Source organism: Hetaerina americana, unplaced genomic scaffold (genome assembly GCF_022747635.1).
Source record: "Hetaerina americana unplaced genomic scaffold, ioHetAmer1.1.p SCAF_11, whole genome shotgun sequence".
In the NCBI taxonomy this organism is placed as follows: Eukaryota; Metazoa; Arthropoda; class Insecta; order Odonata; family Calopterygidae; genus Hetaerina; species Hetaerina americana.
Window position 1 is genome coordinate 23,584,846 of NW_027286181.1, and position 13,212 is coordinate 23,598,057.

Here is a 13,212-nt window from a genome sequence, read left to right on the forward strand (position 1 = left end):
AGAAGAGAATACAAAATGAGGAGAGAAATGACATGAAGTCTAAATGGGAAGTACATACCAATCTATAATCCGGCGGACGGTATCCTATGGATGAAATTTTTTCTGAGAAGCTTTCCACCAAACCTTTTTGAGTATCATGGGAAAACTAGAATTTGAATGAATTGATCAAAAAGGGAACAGAGAAAATGCAATGAGGTATTGTAAAAGTAACTTTACCTTATTGTCTTCACAATATTTGTGACAACCTAATCTGAAAAAAACGGAACAGAGATCCTATTATTCTATAATTTTAATTCTATCCCGAGAAAAAGAATTCCATGTGACTACTTCTGTACTCACTCAGTAAACCGGTTGGTATGTTGGGGATTAATGGAACCAGAGCGTTGTGCCTTAAAGGGTAATTTGTTCCGTTTATGACTGGAGAGCCCCCGAGTTCAAATTTTGGTGGCGTAAGACTCCCTCAGCTTCATCTAAGCTTTCCGACTCTTCAGGCACAAGATCATCTTAGAAACCCATAGTGGCACAAGGAAAGGCCCTGGCATCCACTCCCTGATGAAGAGGAGTGTCCCGCGCTGACATATACGAATTGGCGAGACGGCAATTTCTTCTGCGGTGGCGCGTTGTCAAATACCAAGGAAGATGTAAGCTTGGAAGCTTGTCTAATAAGCACTCACTATCCTGTGACCTCCACCATGGCTATATAGAGCGAACACAGCTCGTCTTTCTTTGTTGTCGCTGAGTGTGACCTTGTTGACGAATTTATCATCGTTTCGGCTAATTGGCAGACCTCATCGCAGGCAACATTTCGCCCTCGGTGTTTGGTCACCATTTTGGCTACTTTGACCAAATATTCCAGGCGATGCGTCGCGATGGAGGTAGATCAAGTTTTCAGTATGGTGCTCGGGAACACAGACAAATGCATTCATTTTTAACGTGGAAGTCTCGCTTCCTTTGCCTCGGGCAGATGACCATGGAGTAATAATCGGTGCACCGAGAGGGTTCGCAGAATGGAGAGACAATCAATGGCAGGTATCCCTCCGCAGAAAAGAATAGGGTCGGAGGGAAAGAGAGGGGATACCCATAGGAAAGCACTTCGTGGATAACTGCAATGACTTAGAGCAATCACGCTGTGGCCTAGGGCGTTCACAACCTGTTTTCTTGCGCAGGTAGCCATTTCTATACTATAGTTACCGAATACTTTTGGTTGATCTGGTGAAATGGTTCACCCCTTTAGCCAAAGACAGGAGTGTGTTTTTAATTATTGCATTGGAGGAGAGAGTCAGTCTCTTTTGGACTGCCTCAATGTTCACTTCGATCTCCTCTCGAGGGTGTCGTCGGGTCTGCTGCATAGTCAATGTACTACCCCTGCCGTCCGACGTACATTTATTTGCAAAATCTGACAACGCTGTACGGCCACTCATAATTTTAACTGAGGTGCTCATTTATGACGCGATTTGAGAACATCCACGTCGCCATTGAACTGACAGAAGTCTGTCGTGAGGTTCATATAGTTAAGAATTGCGGAAATGCTTCAATATAATAGCACATTCTAGTAAAAACACAAGTGGCATACAAAATGCGGCCCGTACCTGGAGTACCATAATAGGCTTTTTACTCTCTGAAGATTAAATACCATGAAACGTGGAAAATAGTCAAGAACCCGCATGTACGGATCCACTAAAAGTCCGTAAGAATAAAAGCTTTTTGCGATTCAATGTCATATTTCAGTTCCAAAGAGGGACATGTCCAGTCTCCTTTGTGTTCACAATATCAAAGTCAGCGGTTCCCGGTAAATCACGGGTATATCAAGTTTTGGAGGCTGGATCTTAATTTTGCCTCATTGTTACAACACTATCGTACAAGCGAGCAACACAGCTGCCTGCAGGCTAACATTGGCCAATCACCCTTTCTTTTTCGGTTTGTATTGTCGCTTTAATTCACGTCTTAATATCATTGGCACTCTTTCGCTTGTTTTGTGTTTATTTCTAATTGATCTCATTAAATTGTCTTAACTTTTTATATTTTTAAGATTGGAACTAAGTATGAAATCAACTAAAAGAAAATGAAGAGAGTGAGTTGGCCATCTCCGATCCACTCAGAATGAGAATTAAAATATAATGAGAGATTCTTGGCCAACTACTTCTTATCACTGAGTTCAATAGTAACTGCATCTTACCTTTCACCCTCAATACTTCATTATTACCAATATTGAATCTTTTATTATGCGCAATCGAGTTTGAATTCCTCTAGATGGGAAACGCATAGACAGATTTTAATAAAATTTCCATCAATATTCACTTTATGTTTATTTTCATTAGACGATTGCCAAGAAAAGTTGCATGGCATTCCTTTATTTTGTGCCATCGAGGAGTGTACAGAAAACCTGACCCTCTCCTGGCCATGGTGAAAGTTAAGACGTCTATAAAATATCAACCGCACATTCAAACTTTATTGAATTTCGGAACAAGACAAAAATATGCGTTTTGTGCAAGGAAAGGTAATGTTTAAATATTGTCGTATTAGCAGAAAAATGTTCTATCTAAAATTTAAAATAACATTTAACGAACCGTGGAAAAGGTCTTTAAGTTTTACTAACAAAGGAATTTCTTCCCAATGGAGTAAAATCAAACATCAACGAACTGGCTCAAATGTGACACATAGTTCCTTTCGTTGAGATTTTTATGTTCGCCTCTTTACGCCGGCCTAACACCGCCCACTGCCAGCACCGAGGTAATCGTCGTCCTCGCCGACGCCAGCGACGAAATCAACATCGGAGCCCATCTAAACTTGTAAGAGTGAATTTCGCACGCTGTTGGGCCTAATATCAAGTGAAGTCTACCATCATTTATAAAGCCAACCTTCGGATTAATTGCTGTGGCAGTAGTTCATTGAATTACGCCTGCTGTTAACGTGGAAAAAGGAACTTCAATAAAACTCCCCTTTCATTTTCTTCACTTATTTTCCTCTACAATATACATACTCCCACATCCTTGCTTTCTCTCTTTTTACTTTTATTCAACATTGCACTATTTTTATTGAACATCTGCACATCCAAATATACCTCTTTTGTAATGATCTACGAAAAGTTCGTCATATCTTTCATCTTTTGCGAAAATATTTGTGAGTTCTTACGGCGTATATGTGCAACGTTTAATGTGCATTGAAAGCAAAATCTGATGAAAAACATGCAACTTGGTGTATTTTTATCAAATCTTTGACGTAATCGAAATCTGCTTATTTTTTTTCACAAAATTGAGAATTTTATAATAAAATTTCGGCAAACATTTGAATGTGAGAACACTGCCTTAAAGCAGTATGAACTCGTGATCAGAAGAATACGTCCACGGAAGGGAGATTGATTGGGTTATCCCATCACAGATGAGTCAGACACCCCGCAGCATTCTAGTGTTGCTGTGTTAAATCTCTAACTCTGGAGGAGCGTCAATGAATTGGTTACGACTGTAAGCTAAACCCAACAGTAAACCCACGCACGTACTTCAACCCGAAGGTTGATTTGATTGGGAAAAGTAGTAATGATTTATTAAGGGAAGTTGCTGAAACCAATAGGAAATAGTTAAGTTTAGAGTAAGTTGCCGACCTTGGTTTGGCTGTCAATATAAATCGCAACATCACCAGCACAGACGACTCGAAGGTTGAATTTGATAGGGGAGAGAAGAACATGCCTACTACGAACCACACGCTCATACGGCGTGTGAAATCCATATCTTCAAGGTATATAATCGGGGGTCAGTTCCTTTCCCTACGTCACCTGAGACTTCTCACAAAGCTTTGGTGAGAGTACACACCACTCACCGCAATGCGCACTATGGAATTACCAGCAAAGAAATTATTAATTATATAATTCAAACTATATTATAATTTTTAAAAACAGCTTAACATGCACCAGAGTATCAGTATGCTTAAATTACTACTTTACGCAAACGAGATGAGCTGCTAGTAAGGTTTGCAGTAAAATACAAGGCTAGATAAACATAAATATGAAAACAAATCAGACTATTCGGATATACTTTACACTTTCAGGCTTCACTTCGTTGAATTGTGTGATGTCTATATTAAAGGAGTTTGTACTTTTCCACAGAATTTATTTTTTAATATAAAACCTGTGGAAAGTTGCAAACTCCTTTATTATTGATAGACTATTCGGCATTAAGAATTCCTTGTGCAACATCTTAAAAATAATTTTCATCGCTGATTGGTCGAGGGACAAATGACGTTTTAAAATTGTCAGTTTTATGGTTCATTTTCACGACTTCTCCTACCAAAGTACGACGGAAAAGCACTTCATTAGATAATCTAATAGACGTTATGTTAAATACAAATATCTCCCTTAATTACAGATAATGAATAACCACAAGAACAATCTCGCTTAATTAAAGTACTTGAACTGGAATTATTACACCAAGGGATAATGAATCACAGCACATTATGACAACACAACCATAGTAATTTATCCAAAGCTTGTCCGTAATGGATTCCGGATTCTAATCCTGGAGGTGGCTGAGTTTCTCATTGGTGTCTCAATCCCTACTTAGGAGTACTATGTAGAAAGAGCAACTCGAATGGAGTATCCATCAGTTAAACTGTGACCCCTTGGCGCCTTCAAGTCCTAATGCCAAGAGTTTTTCTCCACCCTCCCTCTACTCCCTGAGCATCCTAACGCTGCCGGATTACCCGCCTGCCCCTGATGTTGCAAATTACCTCAACTGCTGGCCACCTCCCTTAATACTTGGTCTTAATATCTGAGGAGAGCTTTCCTCACACTAAGTCAAACGGCATATGAAATTTACACATTCGAGGTTAGGAGGCTGCTTCCTCGTCTTTTGTCACCATTCGGTTTTTGTATGGTTTTCATAAAATTGAACATTTTGAATTTCCGGGCAACGTTGTCGGCAATATCCAAATTCAAACCTAGGCCCCACTTTGAACTAACTAAACATATAAAAAACCACGCCCTTTGTGTTTTGTGTTTGCGTGTGTATTAGTAGGACGGAAAAAATATAAAAAATAAGTCAATAAGTTGCTTTCTCTAGGCCTAATTATGTGGTGTTTTCCAGTTTCCAACCCCTTGGCAATATTACAGCCGTTAATATTACTGTTACCATGCCTATTTTGACGTGTTGAACCGTACCGACCGCTATGGTCTTAACCTTCACCCGCACGAGGAAGAGCTGTTGCTCCCTCCTCCAAGTAATGGGAGGCAAGTTTGTTGTCCGCTCTGAATCGCCATTGATTGCCAAGCCCCAATCTGTTTATGGCTGGCCACTGCAACTATTTCGTCTCTCGATCGGGATCTGGTTTCGTGTTCCCCACCATATGCACTCGGTAGCTTCAATCAGAACACTGAGATGACGACCATAATGTAAAGAGGAATAGTGTTTCTCGCAAGTCTGAAGAGTAGGCCTCCACGGAAGCAGTCCAGGTAGCTGTGACTTTGTTGTAAACTATTTCTCACTCGCCAAAAACAAAATATAGACTTGACGGGTAATATATTTTGTAAATTTTACTGTAATGACTCTTAATTAAATTGCCGTTTGTTTAAGAACCATCGACAGTGGATGATTTCAGATTCGCATACATTTTACCGATGGCTCATAAAAATATGAGTTATATTCCTCGGGTAGGGTAACTATTTCCGCCGTCTATGCGAGTGATTTGGACTGAACATTTTCTTATTAAATCATGAATTAGAAAATCATTGATTCGCCTCGTTCTAGACATCACCTCGTTCTAGATCTTTTCTTGGTACATAATCAATAAATTCATTCAGCATGTTCCAAAATCATTTGGTATATCCCGAAAAAGATTCACAAAACTATGGTGAAACTAATGAAAAAACTCGATTTTCTTGTTGAATATATAGTATGACGGGCACTTCACTAACATACAATTTTGAGCGTAAGAGGAATGGCTTGTCGATTTTATTAACTTGTTTCGATGTTCATCACTAGCCATTTTCCGTTTCAATTTTGGAAACTTAAACCCAATAAGCAACTTAACTCCATATCATTTCTAACTCAATCACCGCCACACGCTCCAACTCACAACATAGAAAATTAAGGAAGACGCTAAAAGTAGAGGTGAAGAGGAAGCAGTGAAACAACACGCATCAAGGTCAACCCGAAGATTCTCGCCCAGCATCAGAACGCAGCGCAAAACCATACACTCGAAGTCACCGAAGCCACACAGAATAGGCTCGGGATTATCGGTAATGGTAACTATTTTATTAGTCAGCCTCTAAGGGTTTATACGCTTATAGTTTTTCTGGTAAAAAAGTATCTTTCTGTACTTTCCGACCAACGGACATTATGCAAGACTTGCTATATTTATGACATGTAGCCTTCCGCGGAAAATTTTCCACATTTTAAATGACTTGAGGATTATTCTGCAACACTAACGAAGCGAGTCACAAAATTTTCCGCGGCTGAGAAACATAAATAATCGTTGGGGAAGCCAAATCATATGTGAGTATTACGGGAATGCTATGACGCAGTCTCTTCAACAGCTATTAGCTAATGCGAATTCATCACTCTCATCTCAATTGAAGAGAATTAATTCTCGTCCGGGAATTTTTACGATCTTTTGTGGTTTTATTTTTTCTTCAATTGACGTACGGTTGGCTACGATCCAATTTAAACTACGAAGAAATCACTGGATTTATGGAGCACTTCAGTTTTAAGCTGTCAATTAATACCTGGGAAAACATTATCAGTAAATGACGATTGCAATTGGAATTAAAATAACACACCTCCAACTAAGAATAAAATTTTGATTAAGTGTAAGATACGTATCATATGACATGTCTCGTATTATTAATCTTTGCCAAATTTATATCAAGTGCAGGAAAATAATAAAATAAGTAGAGAAACTGTACTTTCAATTGGATCACAAAAAACAAGCAGCTTGGCATGAAATACCAAATAAATACCTTGATATTTTCTCATGGCATATGGGACAAGAACTGTAATTAATTCACATTTCTAAAGGAAAACAAATAATTTGCCCTAAGTAGTAAAAATCAAAATGCTCCTTCAATATTTGTTTAGGTAATTTAGTCAAAATCCTCCTGTTGCTGAAAATGCCCAGTCAGTGGCTTGCAGGGCATCATGTGAGTGTAGATAGCCATTGAAAATTAAAGTTATGAGGAGAACTTGATCCAAAAATTAATTACATAAAAATTCAAACGACCTTGTCACTCTCTTCTTCTCTCTCGATGATTTTATTAATAAAAACCCATCACTCATTTCCTCGCATTTTAATCCTGCCATCATTTCTGAGCTTCCACAAAATTCTACCGTATAGGTTAAGTATGTATTTTTGTAACGCTGAAAGCATGTTCTACAGATAAAGTTTTGAATATGATGATAAAACCACGAGTCATTTCCCATGACTCGCTCCAAAAAGCATTTAGAAAGTTTATTCACCTAATACAAATATAATGTGAAGAAAAAAAACACCAAGTTTATGAAAACTGCATCAGTCATAGGTTTTGAGGAAAAATAGTTTTAACAACTGCCACAGAGGGAGCTGTAGATGAAGAAAAGAGTAGATAAAAGCGGGCATGAAAGAGAGGAAAATATTAGGCCATATGGAGAAAGGAGGATTTAAGAAGGCCCTAGAAACAGTTCCGATACAAGGGGAATGGTGTACAGGACATCACCATATTACATAATATACCCTCAAGCCGCCACAAGGACGCGTGGTGAGCAGTGTTAGGGCATGAGCTGTACATGTACAAATATTATTTCATACACAAACTTTATCATTTGTTTCTCATTTTAAAATACTCGTACATATACATGCTTGCCCATTAACATCATGCAAAAAATGGTATGTTCGACGGAATAATAAAATGTTGGGATTTAAGTAACTATATCCAGGTGCTTGGGTTAAATTTGATTATGACAGCACATTGTGCGAGGGATGAACAAGTATCTGAATCTGTGGGCGACGGTGTCCACCTCAATTATTTTACGCCGGTGATCAAATCTATCAATATATTTTTTGGCCATATCAAATCCCTCGGTATCGCAATAAAACTCAGGTGCTAACGACCTTTCTAATGTCCTTTCTTAACGGTCCAAACGACCTCTAAAAATGTATTTCCTACCTTCATCGTGAATTCACGGCCTCCCAACCTAATTCCTCCAACATACCCCACGCGCTTACTCCCTGTTTCTAGCAACTGTTAAAAAAATACAGCGGATTTTCTCTGAAACTTTTCCAATTCTTTAATTATCACTTGTCTCTCGGCAAAACGGTAATGAAGTGAGACGAAAACGTTATGTGCTCATTATTTACATTTATTATCATTGTTGATTCACTGTCAATGTCACGCAAGAGTTACCACACGTGAGTCCGATCGAAGTTGAAATCACGTCCCGATTCGTCACAGCTCTTAATTTTAGAGGCAAAAGACTGATATTTTCTCATCTAATAGCTGTAATAAGATGAATCAAACCATCATAAACTTAAAAACAGTCTTCCTTTATTGGTGTCAACTCTTAATTTATAATCAACCCATCACGGTCCCCACCTACAGCGAGTCACGAAGTGGGAGGAAACCGGATTTTTAAAACTCAGTGTTTCCACTAGCTCTCAACGGAATCCTGAAGTACGGGTTTCGGTACGTGTCACGAACTGCATAGCGGTGTGCAGGTGTTACGACTTTAATACTGTGGAAAAATCAAGGAAAAATATCCAGGTATAAATAATTAGGCCACATGATGCGTTAGAATCCGTGCTGACTGCCACCTTTCGGTCCTCACCCGATCGTGACGTTATACGACGTAAACGTGCAGCTCAAATTCGCTACTTTAAGACACCCACCTGTGGCGTCTGACGAGTGCTTTTTAGCAAGCATAAGTTTTCCGGTTAGGGAGTGTTTTTGTTGGGTACCTGAACGAGTACTATAACGTTTCAGAATGCCGCCTAACATGACAGCGAATTAATTTAAGCCACGTATTAGAATAAACCTTTTTTTTAATCTACCCACTTCCTGCCTCCTTTCATCCCGTCCGACATGTCCAATCTTCTCTTCTTTCAATTTAGCTTACCCAAAATGTACTCCCTTCCATCTCAGTTTTCCCTCCTTAACTATGAAATTGCTCTCAGTAGGCATGTCTTACGTAGATATAAGTCAATATCGTGGTCTCCAGGGGGCATAACCCCACATTGACCGAAAAACGAACTGCCAAATGTATGAAGACCATAGTCGAGAGGTTTACGGCATATTATGTCGCTCTTCTCCCTCTTTATGGCCCCCAGAGGAGCTGGCGTTATGACGTAACGCCCTGCGTAACTCATACACGTCATCGTGGGCATGGGGGTCCCAGTTACGCACTCGTAATTGTGGGATATTCATTAAAACTTTAGGCTCTCCACCATACGTATGTGGCTCTCACCATAAGGCGGGAATTAATCGTGGCTAAGGGACAACACAGCCTTGATGTAAAGACACTTAAGTCGCTTTACTCAGCTTAACGCACCTTGATTAATAGAGAAAATAAAAATTTTATTTTCTCTCGTCCAATGCCTACTGGCAATATCGATGTGACACTAAATATTATTAATCTCAATAAAACGGTCACGAAGGGCTCAATTATATGGACTCATCCAGCGATACCTTGACCTGTAATCTTTTCCGGGTGTAAAAAACTATAAACTGCTATAAGAGTATAGCAGTTTATATGTCGTATATAAATCAATATCTTCAATTTTTATCCATAACAATCAAGTGTTGTGCATCTTACTTGCCTCAGTAACGTCCATACAGCTGGTTGAACACTTGATTTCGTCTTTCCATCATAATCAATTGTCATCAATTCTAGGATTGACTTTCTAACTAACTCTCCATTCGACTTTCTTACCCCGCCTCTTCAAGTTTCCTTTTTCAACTCCGAGGTCTTCCTATATACTTTTCCCCTTCACTTTTCCACCACTGCATATCTTCAGCGAGTGAACTTTTCCGATTCCGTCTAAATATGTAGACTCCTAACATTTCATATTTCGAGTCACGTTTGCTAAACAATTTCCATTAACTTCCTTTAGCCCTAATTCCCTTTGTACGTCTATCTGATTAGCGATTCTCCTCTCATCTTATCTCTAAACGTTCACAGAGAAACATATTATGTAAATTTCATACTGTTATATGTCGCTCACTTCCATTCTAATTTTACTTTCTATCCCTTCAGCATTAATCCTCCTCCCCTCGGTTACTTTTCCTAACATCGACCATTTCGCATTAACATAATGCCTACATTCAACACGCCTTTCAGCTTTTCCTCAAGAGCTCAGTATTTTTCAAGGAAGATGGTTTGCTGGTAATCCACGACAGAGCACGACCGCTGACAATAAATTAATGTGTTTAAAATATCTGGAAACACTAGAACATGTTTAGGCTCATAAAAGGGTATATAGTACTTGAAATTCAAAAGTTAAATATAGCATAAAGGTAAAATGAGTCTGAAATTTCCGAAGTTTCATTAAAATATATTACTTTAAAATCGAATACTCTTAAGAGCTACCTGAACAACATTTTTTGGAGTGCTGCATAAAAAGACTTCTTCCAGAGCAAAACTTCCATCTCCTCTCGCCAAAGCATTGAGTATTTTTATGAAAGACTCCTGCCATTCGTTTGCAAAAACAACGGCGATAGAGTGGCTCACGATTAGACCATTTGGCGTAAAACAGATCTACGGTGAAGAAACCCAGAAAATACGATGGAAGAAAAACATGTTAAAATCCATTGGTTGGCATAAGTTATAATGCCTGAATTATTAAAATGTCAACTGAAGGTTATTTTTTCAGATGTATAAATCTTTGACGTCGATTGTTGAAGATCCTCTTTACCTTGTTAACGACTACGAAAACGATGCGCGGCCAAGGTTAATTTAAGATTTTACCACCCGTAGAAAATTAAATGCATATATACACACTCAGCACCTCTCCCAGTGCTTTTCACCTTTTCCTGGAACTTAAAAGAGGAGAGAAAAACTCGCCAGCCAGTACGTTTCACTTTCACGGCAGACCTTGACGCTGAACCGCAGTTACACCTGCGACCGACTATGCCGAGCGTCCTCTTTTAAGGCTTTCCACCCGAACAGCTAAAGGCTTACCAAGAAATGCATTCATTAGAAGTTATGGAAGCATGTTTTAAGTCGATAGGATAAAATGTTCTACTGCTGGAAAAGGGTAGTGATGGAAATTTCACAATATTCTGTTATATAAATTCACGAGCCTAGCTGAAATTTAAGATGCTGCGGTTTGTGAAGGGCATACTTGGCTTCAATCTTAATAAAAGATAAAATTGCGAAGACAGGAACGAAAAAGAATCTAGTTTGACTCTAATACAATAGGTTCTAGTTGGAGAGAAAGAAGTTAGATAAGTTAGTTAGTAGAAGAAGTTACAGAAGTTAGTTCTCTGGTCAGGGAAGGGATGGTCACTTCCAAATTAAATTAGGGAATGGCATATTGCAGCAAGTAAATGAAAAGAAAATACTTGATTCTTCCGCATACGTTTTTATTAAGCACGACCTTGGTTTCGACTTACAATGTCATCATCAGTATTTTCTTTACCAGTATGAATCGCTTCCACAAAGTGACGCCTCCAACCATCCTATTCATCAAATTAATCAAGTATGCTTCTTACAGATAGCTAAGGGATGAAAGAAACACAAAGTGATTAAAAGCAGAATATCAACCCGGGAAAGAGGAAAATACATACCCTAAGTTGGTTGGTTACTGTGTTTATAGTTCTAAGATAACAAACTGTACTGGTAGAGTTCACCTAGTACTAATCCCTATGGCGTGCAAAATTCAAAACATCAGGGTATGGGGGTCAGTTCCTATATGGATTCCGGCTATGGTTTCCCTAGGGGTATGGGGGCCAGTTTCTTTCCCTGTGCCGATTATGGTTTTACAGGAAGATCTGGTACCCAATAATCACATAGCTTGGGTGGAGCTGCAAGTGCCCAGAGAGGCTTGCCCGGGAATCGAACCCGCGCACCTCCAAGTCCAACGTAGTCAAACGCTCTACCCCCTGGACTAGTGCGACCCCGACATAATATTTTAGCTAAATATATCATAGAATTAAAAAGAGTGACTTGATAATTCCACTATATTTTCATCAAATTACGACACGGGTTAAAGATGACGTTGAACATCAAAACCCTGGCTAACCAGATAAGCACACCGCAATGGTTTTTAGGCGGGAGAGTCCAAAGACATCACCAAGATTATCAACCTGGCACGACGCTGTCAGAAGTGGAACGCTCTACCAGAGACAGGTTGATAATCGAGCTACCACGGTGCAAGGCCACAATGAAATACACATATATTATTTACGTAATGATGAGTATTAAAAGTTAATTTTGAGATGGCTTCCGGAGATATAATATCAAAGGCGATTCGAATGGGGAGAATAACGATAAGAGATTGAAACTTGTGTGGTAATGATTATTTTGGGGTTAGTTACATATTTCCGCTAACAAGCTTACTGCGTCTTCTAAACTATCATGCCAGATTGGTAACCCATTGGCCAAAGCATTCCACCACCTACTCGTGGGTTTCGACTTCCGCGCGATGCCTTTGAGCGATTCCCTCTCCATACACGTTATAAGCACTCGAGATGAGCTCTACCGTCACTTAGGAGGTCAGCCTCCTCAGCAATCACTTAGGGAGGAGAAAATATAACCATAGATGTAGCAAGAGGTACTTAAATGACTACCTACCATTGAGAGGACAGGAAGCCATTTGATCATACAAATCAGTCGCATAAGAATTCTACTGCAAAGCCACCAATAAATCATAATTAACATTAAACCTATAAAAATTGCATTCAATTATCCTCTTGTCAACCCACTCACGCCGTGAGAAAGTAGTTGGCCAAATATGAGGGCCACCAATGGTTGGAAGAAGGTATGCTCCGTCGCTTAGAGTATTCTCAACAGCAGAGAAAATTAACATGGAAAAAATTAAACCAAGAAAATGGTAACATGAAAATTTAGATATCAGTTTATACGAATGAAGGCATGGAGGAAACTACAGGATAAGTATTAGCATATTGATCATTTGCGTGCCAATCCGACCGTATGCATCATACGGAATGGACATTTAAAAGAAACGCTCAGTAAAATATACGCCTAAAGTTCATATTAATTATTCAGCTGATCTTCAACGAAGTTTATACATTTA

General features: G+C 39.1%; 1 protein-coding gene across 1 annotated transcript in view; it reads right to left on the minus strand.

Annotated features, from left to right (window-relative positions):
* Positions 1–13,212, minus strand: part of LOC139700968 (uncharacterized) — a 75,622-nt gene that overhangs the window by 17,364 nt on the left and 45,046 nt on the right. The gene's annotated exons all lie outside the window — the stretch shown is intronic.